The sequence below is a fragment of the Hylobates moloch genome, unplaced genomic scaffold (genome assembly GCF_009828535.3).
Source record: "Hylobates moloch isolate HMO894 unplaced genomic scaffold, HMol_V3 SCAFFOLD_16, whole genome shotgun sequence".
Classification (NCBI taxonomy): domain Eukaryota; kingdom Metazoa; phylum Chordata; class Mammalia; order Primates; family Hylobatidae; genus Hylobates; species Hylobates moloch.
Window position 1 is genome coordinate 50,207,408 of NW_026652291.1, and position 12,403 is coordinate 50,219,810.

Sequence of the window (12,403 nt, forward strand, 5' to 3'; positions counted from 1 at the left end):
TGTATTTTTATGTAAACATAAATTTTTTAAAAATATTTTTAAGGCAACAGTAATTTCTGACATCACTTGCAGTACTTTCAAAGAGTTGATCAGAGTTTTAATATATGCCCTATTTGACCAAAATGTAACTCAAACAAAAGGCTCTCTCTCTTAAGGGATAATATTCAAGATTCCAAGGCTAGCCTTGAATCCAGTTCAAAAATCCATTATGTGTCAAGTAACATTTGATATGAAAAATAAGAGTACAGCTACTAATTCTAGAGTATAAATGCAACCTGACACTGCACATATCTGCCACCATACACACAAATCCCTGGCTGGACAATGATCTTAGGCCAAGTACCTAACACATGCCACCTGGGCACAGGCTGGCCCATTAACACAGTTATACGTAACTGAATTTTAAAATGGCTTAACCCCAGGGAAAGAAAAAAAGAGGCTAAAATAAAAATTAGGAGCCAGCCAGGCATGGTGGCTCACATGTGTAATCCCAGCACTTTGGGATACCAAGGCAGGAGGATCACTTGAGCACAAAAGTTCGAGACCAGACTGAGCAATACAGGTAGGTTCCCTATGTACCACCCCCCTTCAAAAAAAAAAAAAGTCGAGCATGATGGTCTGTATTTATAGTCCTATTTGGGAGGTGACCATGGGATTGCTTGAGCCCAGGAGTTAGAGGTTGCAGTGAGCTATGATCATGCCACTGCACTCCAGCTAGGACGAAACAGAGAGACCTGGTCTCAAAAACAAGCAAACGTTGGTAAAAATTCAGGGTAATAAGTATTAGTGCACCAAGCAAAAGAGTTTGCTTGCAAGCCAGGCACAGTGGCACACCCCTGTACTCCCAGCAACTCGGGAGGCTGAGGTGGAAGGGTAGCTATAGCCCAGTTGTTTGAATCCAGCCTGAGCAACACAGCAAGACCTGGTCTCTAAAAATAATAGTTTGCTTATAGCATCAATGTAGACAAAAGAGTTGGCAAGTTAAGACTTCTGTCAGCAATACTGAGTGGGAGTGAAGGGGGTGGGGAATTACTTCAGAAATAGGCCCCATGGTGTTTACCAAAGAAAGCCAAAACCACTGTCCGGCCTGCCCACCTGTTGAGTAACTGTTCCTTCTACCACATGCCTCTAGGATCTGCTGAACCAAGACTGAAGTAGCAGTATGTGCACTGGCTGGTTAAGGTATACTCTGTTTAGAATTACTACTTGTAAAGAAATGAGATTTATGGTCAACAGAAAACTAAAAAAATTGCTGCTTTGGTGCCTGTTTTTGTAGCTCACCAAGGCAAATTTAACTATTGGGGTTAAAAATGAGCATTCCAAGGGGTACTGTGAGAAATAAATCTATACTATAGATAAATCAATCATTGGGCACCAAGAGCCCAAACTGTAATGTCATCTGGTGTATTTGTCTTATCCTCCAAACAAAACTATTCCTTAAGTACACAGAGAGAATCTTCATCTTTGTATATTATTCTGCAAGAATCTGACAAAACTTGGAATTCCTAAAGCCATATATAAAGGATAATGGCTTAGACAAAGGATACAGAGCACCTCGTTTCAAGGTAAAATTTGGGCCTTTGGAACCAGGTTAGCATAGATCCAGGATTGGGGGAGGGGGGGCAGGTGATTAAAGGAGCAGTTACAAGTCCTACCCTAGGGAAATTCCTGAATGTCAGTATATATTACTTAATATGGTTATGATCATATTGTACATACAATGTACTTTTTATCACAAGGAGATATTTTCTATATTACATGGCCTTCAAAACCAAGATTGTAAATGTGTAAGTACCAGAATATATTTAACCATTCCCTCTAATCCTGGACATTATAACATTTTCATGAATACTCTCTTATGCATCTAAGGGTATGACCTTAGGAAATATTTCCAAAAGTGAAATTATTGAGTCAGAGTGTATTTTCACAACTGGATACATCTTGCCCAACCACTCTCCAAAGGGATAATGCTAATTTTCACTGCTACCAGCAAGCATGCAAGTTTTATGGCAAATGGCAAGGATTTTGTATCTTAGAGAACTGGTTTTTTTTTTTTTTTTCTTTGAGACAGAGTCTCGCTCTGTCGCCCAGGCTGGAGTGCAGTGGCACGATCTCGGCTCACTGCAAGCTCCACCTCCCGGGTTCATGCCATTCTCCTGCCTCAGCCTCCCGAGTAGCTGGGACTACAGGCGCCCGCCACCACGCCCGGCTAATTTTTTGTATTTTTAGTAGAGATGGGGTTTCACTGTGTTAGCCAGGATGGTCTCGATCTCCTGACCTCGTGATGCACCCGCCTCGGCCTCCCAAAGTGCTAGGATTATAGGCGTGAGGCACCACGCCTGGCCTGTTTTTAGGCCTAAGAAAAGAAACCAAGGTAGAGCTAGAGATAAAAGGTACAAATGAGTAAGAGGAGAATAACTTGTTTTTATTCTAGAATAATAACAGCTCTAATACCTCTACAATGTTTACTATGTGCCAGGTACTGTTCTAAGCTCAAAATACCCATAAAACCCCAAGAAGTACATACTCTTATCTACAAATGTAGATGAAGAAACTGAATCAGAGATGGGTTAAGGAACTTACAAAGATCAAGGTCACAATACCCATCAAAGAAGTCCATACTCACTGGCCGCAGTGGCTCATGCCTGTAATCCTAACACTTTGGGAGGCCGAGGCAGGCAGATCATGGGGTCAGGAGATCGAGACCATCCTGGCTAACACAGTGAAACCCCGTCTCTACTAAAAATACAAAAAATTAGCCAGGTGTGGTGGCACGTGCCTGTAGTCCCAGCTACCTGGGAGACTGAGGCAGGAGAATTGCTTCAATCCGGGAGACGGAGGTTGCAGTGAGCTGAGATCACGCCACTGCACTCCAGCCTGGGCGACAGAGCGAGACTCCGTCTCGAAAAAAAAAAAAAAAAAAAGTACATACTCGTATCTCCAATTGTAGATGGAGAAACTGAATCAGAGGCAAGTTAAGAAACTTGCTAAGATCGCACAGGAAGCATATCATGGAGCTGGATATGTATGCAATCAGGAGTCAAAGCCTATGCTCTTACTACTACACTATGCAATGAGGAAAGGAGATTCTGAAGGGCCCATGGCAGGGTACTCCTCAGCAAGCTTATCTTCAAGTGGTAAGTGGAGTGTAATATATGTGACTGTGAAAGGAGGCAGAACTGGGGCTTCAGGTTCAATTCTGGATGCCTCAAGTTTGACACCTTACTTAAAATTAATTCATTTGTTTATCAAATATTTAAGTGTCGGATGTTGTGCTAGCCTGCGGCTTCAGCATGAACAAAACTGAGGAATTGCTGCCCTCAAGGCACATTTGAGAGAGATGCATCAATTCCTTAGCCTTTTCATTTCCAAATCTATAATTTTCTAATGTATTGAAATCAACTTAGCAATAAAAGCAGCCATCATTAGAAACATTCAAGTTTTATTTTTGGCAAAAAGAAACTTCAAAAATTGAATATGATAGTCTTGAGCAGAGGCCTGAGGACGATGACATTATCAAAGAGTAAGGCTGGTACAACTATACAGAACACACGGAAGAGAATATGCACAGATATACTGTTGTGGTGTCAATTTATAACGGATTTATTTACAAAAAATTGTTCCATAGAATGAGAAATGCTAGAGAATAGAAGAAAACAGCATTAAACTATAACCATAGGCATGGACCAGGTGCGGTGGCTCATGCCTGTAATCCCAGCACTTTGGGAGGCTAAGGTGGGTGAATCCCTTGAGTTCAGGAGTTAGAGACCAGCCTGGGCAACATGGTGAGACCCCATCTCTACTAAAAATACAAAAATTAGCCAGGCACAGTGGTGGACATCTGTGGTCCCAGCTACTCAGGAGGCTAAGGCAAGAGGATCTCGAGTCCAGGAGGTGGAGGTTGCAGTGAGTCAAGATCGTGTCACTGCACTCTAGCCTGGGCGTCAGAGTGAGACTGTCTCAAAAAAAAAAAAAAAAAAGAGTGAAGAGACCTATCAACCAAACACACCATACAGGATTCTGAGTCAGACAGACCATAAAATAGTGTGTGTGTGTGTGCGCGCGCGTGCGTGTATATATTCTGTATGTGCATAGCATTTTTTTTTTTTTTACACTTCTGGAAAGTTCTCAAAATGTGTGTATGCATTTTTTAAGTCCTCATCTCTTACAGATACATCCTGAAATACTTTTAGATTAAATGATACAATGTCTGGGATTTCCTGCAAAATAATATGGGAGAAAAGAAATGGTTGGGAGTATTGAGCAAACAAGACTGGCTATGAGATGAGCAAACAAGACTGGCTATGAGATGATCAACTGCTGAAGCTGCATGATGGCTAAGTGGGGGGTTTCTCACTACTATTTCTGTACATAGCTAAATTTTTCCATAATTATTGGTTTTTAAAAAGGAGAACTAAACAAATGGGAGCATTTGGAAAACACTGGATGAATGAGCCTTAAAATGTTCATTATGTACAGTGTAGAGCCACAAACTGTCCGATTTGGAGTCAGGAAACTGGAATTCAGTGGTTCCCTGGGCCAGGCAGCTCTGCAGGGACTGATCTGAAGTCCCTCCCAACTGAGCCCCAGGCTGATGCAGTTGCTCCTTCCTGGTTCAAACAACGGGCACCAACATAAGTTCTTGCCCTATTCCACACCCATTACTGAAAACTGAACAGGAAATAAATCAGAAAGCAATGTTTAAAAGATAAAAAGAAAAGCAGACAAACACATGGGAAGTCTAACAATAAAAAAGAACTGAAAGACAACAGCAGTCAAGACCAATCAATCCAATTCCTAATTAAATACACATAATTTTCAGTCCCTCATTCTGTAATCTAAATGAGCAGTTTAATTAGTACCTGAATCTGCCTTGTATAAGTGCACTTAACTTTCATATTTTAAAGACATATATATATATAAACATTTAAATACATGCATAGGAAATTTTACCATTCAAAGGTATCTCATTGGAAATCCTTTTATAACAAAAATAGTCACCTCCCACATTCAGTCATGTAGGAAGGGAAAAAGACAGTACTAATTTTAAAATATTAATAGTGATGTAGCCATTAATATTTTTTGAACAGTTGGCATGTAGTTATACATTGCTCTAAAGAGCTTCATTATGTATATATGGATATAAATTTCATCTTCAGGGCAACTCTATGAGCTAGATATAATAATTATTCCCATTTCATAAACATGGAAACTGACTGATTAAAAGTGTAATAAGCATTTTTAAATGATCAATTATACAAATGGCAGTTCATCTTATAATACTAAGTACTGGGTCATTTTTTAAAATGTGCTTTATAGTATTTTAAACAAAGCCAAATGCACACACGTAACAAACAGTCAAACAGTCAAATGAGTTGCCTAAAAGTCACCAAATTGGTTGTACAGAGGTTCCTACATACACTATATTTATTATTGTATTTTATACACCCTCTAATCCCAGTGGTTCTTCATTATCTAAAAGGAAATATAAGTCACAGATCAAAGTCAGAAGTTTGTTTTAACAGAAATGTTTCCCATTGCCCAGGAAATGGCTGAAGATAACTGAACATACACAGACTCAAGATGAACAAAAAGCCAAAGGAAAGCATTACCTACCATCAACTCCTTAAGGGCAGGATCCCAGGTGTGACATTTTTATAACCACCCTACCCCCAGGATCAAGCACAGAAGACTATTCACATAAGAGGCACTTTTCCATAAAAAGTAAACACCACAAACTACAACTGCATTCTAGTCCCCTACGTCTTCAATCTGATCTCCAAACAAAGGAGGAAATAATGCTAAGGAACTCCTTTGGCTAAAAGCACCTGCCCTTCACCTGAACTCCTTTGACTTGAAAACACCTGCCCTTCACCTGCCCTCCACTCAATCCACTGCAATGGGTCAACTTAACTTGCTGGGTGGGAAACCCAGTTTGAAAAGGCAAGCCATCCCACTCAGGGGACCATTTCATAAACCCTATTCCCCAAATCCCACTATACCTCCCCACAAGGAAGAGTTTGTTCTACCACAAAACAACCTCATTCTCTACAAGTCTGACCATCTTGTCACCAATGGATGAAAACTCAGCGCAGCAGTGGTCAATCTTTTTTGAATGCTGGACGCTTCGGAACATCTGAGAAAAGGTCTAAGTTCTCTGCCACCCAAAAATACCAAAGCACATACATAAGTGATTTTGGTAGGATTTTGGGGAAAGCTCAGGGCTCCTGATGAAGAGCTCATGTTCACAGTGGCCTGATCCTGTCAATTTTACCTTTCCTCTCTGCTTTGTGAGCATCTTTATCATGCTTTACCCACTGCAACTACTGAAACCACTTCTCCAACTGGTTCCTCGTTGCCCAGATCACATCTACTGCCCCACCCCCACCTCATCAATATTACCCAATGGCTACTAACTACATGCCTCCGTTGAATTCCCAGAACTGTGCCTTCCCTGGGACACTTCCCAGGTTCTACCCCGTCTTCAAGATAGAAGTAATCTTATTCTTTTCTGTGTCCATCATAGGGCACACAGCACAGTGCCCTGTACATGTAAGTACTCATTAGGGTGAATATGCATCAAACCTAAGGACTTAAACCAGCCAGTCAGCAAGAATCTCTAAGTGGAAGTCTATGAGAGTCTGACTAATCAACCCTTGAGCAGCCCACGAACTTAATGCAATTAAGCACCTCCACCTGATTAGCGCCCTGCTTTCTCTGAGATGAGCGGTGGAGAAGGTGGAGAAAAAGAGGCCACTCTTCATCTTGGTTACTGTTCTGCAAAGCACAACAGGCTCTGGCTTGTGTAGCAGCTTTTTTCCAGCACTCTAGTTACTAAAACATTCCTATGTAATCAGATTTTAAGGAAAATTCTACTCAGCAGCCGTGTGTAAACAAACACTTCCACAATAAAGTTATTTAACTTAATACTATCAGTTTAACTAGAATAAAAACAACTTTCATGTTGTTAATAACCTCCAGGACGGAACAATCTAGACATGCAGGCATTCAGCTATGAGTTAGGTGACCTCCCTCTCATTTTCAAAGCACCAAACCACATCCTTTAAATACTAAAATATACAGACACTAAGTCCCAACAAGAAACACTATAAAGTCTCCCCATGATTCTTTACTACATTAAACACAGCTGTCTAATAGGGTCATGTTTACATAGATTAAAAAAAAAAAAGCCACCCCAGCATTAGCCCTAACAAAATTCCTGATAAAAAGACTCCTACACACCCGAACTAGAAAGGAACAGGACACCGACAAGCTTAAAAATACCTCTATCTTTAAGGTTTAAGTTATAAAAACATAATTAAACTATATCCTGTTACGTTTTAGTTATTTCTGTATAACAGTTTTTGTATATTTTTAAGAGCCACAAGGTTTTATTAATTACTTCAATAGGAAACTCACTTCCCTGGTTCTAGATTAATTGTAAAGTATGCCCATTTAACACCCAGAACCATTAGGTACTTCAATTATTAATAAACCAAACCACAAAAGAGAATCTGATACCCAAGAACAGATTTTAGTGCTGGTTATTAGACGGTAAAACTAGAGCATAGCAAACAGCAAAACCAAGAGAGTCGAAGTAAAGGGGAATGTAGTAATAGTCAGAAATTATACAAAACTCCCTCAACAAAAATTTCTGAGAGTAAGCTTATTCTCACTTTCCTGTTACCAATCTTAGAGACAACTATTAGTACAAATAAAGAACAGTAATCATTCCAGCAGTAACCACAGACTGCTGGGATTTGTGTCTTGTGGGTCCAGCTTTTTCCTTGTCCCTCAAAGCAGGAGGCAAGGTCACCTTGTAGCTAACAATAGCCCACTAGAAAGAGAAAACACGCACATCTTCCCTAAACATAACAGCACCTGAGCTGGAAGGAATGTTTTAAATCGACAAAGTACTTTCACAAACATCTCATTTGGCCCTCTTTCTGTTCCCAAACTCATCTGCATCTTGGGGCTAATGCGCCAGCTGATCAATCCTTCTCCCCAGTCTCTGTCTGCTAGTGGCTATCATGTCACCACAAACAGTGCCTCGTACCCCTCAGTATCTCCATACCTCACAACCTGCAACCACTGCATAGAAAAGATAAAAGTTTAGAAAGTGAAACTTGCTGAAGATCACGGTGGCTACAGAAGTAGCCATTACATTAAAAATCAACATTTTCTGATACACTAAAAGTTCAAAACATACCACATTTTAAGTTATAAAAAAAATCTAAATAATGAGGTACACCAAGTTCTCTCTATGAAAACATTTGACAATATGTCCATACTAACAGTCCCATCATGTATTATACTTCCCTCCTAGTTTTAGAAAGCAAAGTAAAAGACAATCTGAGAAAGAGCTTTTTATCCAAAAAGACTTCTACAATAATCAACAAATAACTAAACATTACCCAGATGCAAAACAGAAGTTAATGTGCATTACCTGGGATCTTATGAAGAGCTGATAGCACGAGACCTCGGTTCACACTTAGGCAGACCTTTTAAAAATCAGTTCATTTTTACATAACAACACTTTGAAGGAGTAACATTTACCATAATTATTGCTACTACGTGTGGAATGTATAGGTGAGAAAAATGCCCAAGGATAATCAAAAAGGATGTACTTTAGAGCTCGTGCATTTACTAACGATTTAACACCTACTATGCTCCAATGTGCTAGAAAACCTGATTTAACGAATGAAAATGAAAGCCAGACAATGTGTGATCAAAGGTTCCAGCTGCAGTTCAAGTGGAGAAAAGTAGTGAGAATGAGTTACTACGGTATCTTTAAAAAATGACAAACACAAAAGAATCAGCAGAGTGAGTGTTGGTGTGTGTGTATATATATATATATATATACACCATGTTGGGGTGTGTGTGTGTGTGTGTGTGTGTGTGTATATATACCATGTTGGTGTGTGTGTGTGTGTGTGTGTGTATATATATATACCATGTTGGTGTGTGTATATATATACACCATGTTGGGGTGTGTGTGTGTGTGTGTGTGTGTGTATACATATATATATACATACACATACATACATATACACACCATGTTGGTAATTTATATATACACACACACCACCACGGTGTAATATATACATATTTATATATACACTATGGTGGTATACATATATATATATATTCATATATACATCATGTTGGCACATATATATCTATATATACACCATGTTGTTATATATATATCTATATATACAGCATGTTGGTATATATATATATTTATATATTTTTATATATTTATATATTTTTATATATTATATATATTTTATATATTATGTATATTTTATATATTTTTATATTATATATTTTATATTTATACATTACATATTTTTATATATTTATACATTATATATTATATATATTTATACATTATATTTTATATATAATATATATTTTATACATATTTTACATATTATATTTTACATATTTATATATATCTATTATACATATTATATATATTATATATTTTACACATATTATATATATTTTATATATATATATTATATATTTATATATTTTGTTATATATATATATCACACATCAATTTAGTTTTCCAAACTCTAACCAAATTAATATCAAGATAATATTGAGGTGTTATGTATTTATTTGCTCTTTATAGCTGCATATATATTTGTAACATAGAAATTAGAAAATTACATCTATATTGAAGAACCTCAATACATTTCTTCTTTTGGATAGAATTCATACCTTACTCAAATTTACAAACTACTACTCCAGAACAGAAATTATTCAGTGCAGGAGAGGATGAGAGCAGCATAGGAAAAGCCATTAATATATTTTTACCAGAGAAATTTAATAAAAACCACAAAGAAGGGAGAAATTTCTAGCCAGTCTCCTCCAGATATGCAACACTGGAATTGTGCTCAAATTGAAACTACCTAGTGAGGCCTAAAGAGATCAGGGTATTATAATAGAAGCCCAATCTGTAACCTTGGTGAATTTTCTTCTGTTTCACATCACAAGTCTAAAAAAAATTTCCTGTCTCTAATTTGAATGTTCAAGCAAATCATTTCTCCTATTCAAATCCCACAGTTTGGAAGCTAAATTATCAAACAGATCTTTTATTCACTCACTCAATATATACTGAGCATCTGCTATGTACCAAGCACTCTTTCAGAGACTGGGGATACTAAAGTGAATAAAGCACAAAATCTCCATCCTCAACAAGGTTATGTTCTAGCTGAGAGACAGATTAATAAGGTACACAGTATATAAAAGGCTAAGGAGAAAAAAGGGAGCAAGGTATGTGTGTGCCATACACAAATTACTGATTGACTGAACCAGGGTCTCACTCTGTTGCCCAGGCCAGAGTGCAGTGGCGTGATCACTGTTCACTGCAGCCTCGAACTCCCAGCCTCAAGCCATCCTCCCACCACAGCCTCCCAAGTAGCTGGGACCACAAGCATACACCATCACTCCCAGCTAATTTTTTTTAACTTTAATTTTTTTGTAGAGACAAGGTCTCACTATGTTACCCAGGCTGGTCTTGAACTCATGGGATCAAGCAATCCTCCCACCTCGGCCTCCCAGAGCGCTGGGATTACAGGTGTGAGCTACCACAAATGACTTATTTAGTCATAAGATTTCGGAAAGCAATTTTACAGTCATGCAGATCACAGAACAAAAAGTTTTGAAAAATAAAACCCACAAAAAGAATATGAGTGCGCCTATTTATATGACAAATCCAGAATGGGATGAGAACATCAGGGTAACAGAGAGAAACAAAATGGCACAAAAAGCAAGATCTTTTTGAAACTGAATCTGATCCTGGTGTGTGCTCAAACCATTCCTGAAACAGATTTGAAACAAAAAAAAACTTAAAAGGGAAAGAATATGTGGAAAGAATACCCACCAATCAGGTTAAAATGTCAGATTTTTAAGTCGCTGTTTGTTAGCAATTAAGTGTAGTATTTCCCAAGTTTACAATACTAAAACTAAATGTGGATGGAAGAGAAAAGCGACATCATGGCTATCTGATGCCACTGAACTCTAAACTCCTTGCACACTTACAGAAATGTACAAACCTAAAACTACAGATAAATGCCCTCCACAGGTCCTCATTTGGGAAGACAGAAAAGGAGGAAGAGGAACACCAGTAGTACAGAAACAAAAAACAGGCCAGTCAAGCAGTTTAAAAAAATATATATCTATTTTATCCTAATGTAAAAACGCTAGCCAGAAGGTAAAGAAAACACCACTGAAAACTGATAGTTTTCCTGGCACAGAATTAGGAAAAGAGGCATAGTAAGGCTTAAAGAGGCTAAGAGAAAATATTCAATATGCTAGTCAAATTTAATCAGAGAAATCAAATTACTGTGAAATTTTCTTTCTGGTCTTAAAAAAAAGGACTTCAAGCCAAAATGCTGTTTTTAAAAAATAGGTCCACAGATATTTTAATCCTATTCCACCATTTCTACCCAATTCCTGCAAATCTCAGAAACAAACTCAGATGACTCCTCAAAAATACTACTGAATAGAAAGTTAAACCTTTAGAAAAAGAGTGATTCAAGTGTCAAGAAACATAAAACCTGGTGAAATATCCTTTAAGATCACTGACTTGGTTTATTACACACTTTCTTCAGATGAAACAATTGAATGGATTTTTAACTTCCTAAGTGTTCATATTCTAAGTCTGAACTAGTTTCCTTGACTGTTCTAAATCTTTCTAGATGCTGATTTACTGCAGTATGTTCCTTCTAAAGATGTCTGATCTCATCCATTACCAACTAATTCTCCCCAATTTTCTCAGTCATCTCAAAGTTAACTAGCACACGTCTTAAGGAGAGGAGTCTACGACACATTCATTCCTGCAACAAACATTCTATAAAATTAAATTGAAACAATTTTAAGATTGGGACAACATATGAGAAAAGAACTCAGCTGCATGAATTTTAGAAATAAACCATGTTTTAAAGACATTTTTCACAAATCTCCCTCAGCCCTTTCCTGGGCCTTTAGGCTACTCCACTCTCTAGGAACTTCTCATTAAGTACAATCAGTTCTGCAATAGGATTGATTGATACATTGGGGGAACAATTTGAGTAAAATGGGAACTGTTTGCTAATGTACTGTATCTTCTGTGAAGAATACTAGGTACACATACACAAAAGCATACAGTTGGACCCAGCCCCATGGGAATACAAAATGCACACATGCTTACATCTTAAACATCATTTTGAAAACACAGGCATCAAACACACACCCTATCATACTGTTTTCCCGGAAATTTTAAAATATCCTGTGAGTTCACTGCAATACCCCAGGGCACCTCAAACAGTTTGGGAATGAATATCCCAACTGGATCTCACAGCTCTAAACGTTACCTACATGTTTCTCCAAGTGGCTAACCCAAACCTCT

At 37.9% G+C, this 12,403-nt stretch overlaps 1 protein-coding gene across 6 annotated transcripts in view; it reads right to left on the reverse strand.

The window, feature by feature from the left end:
- Nucleotides 1–12,403, reverse strand: part of FBXO34 (F-box protein 34) — a 90,892-nt gene that overhangs the window by 11,844 nt on the left and 66,645 nt on the right. The gene's annotated exons all lie outside the window — the stretch shown is intronic.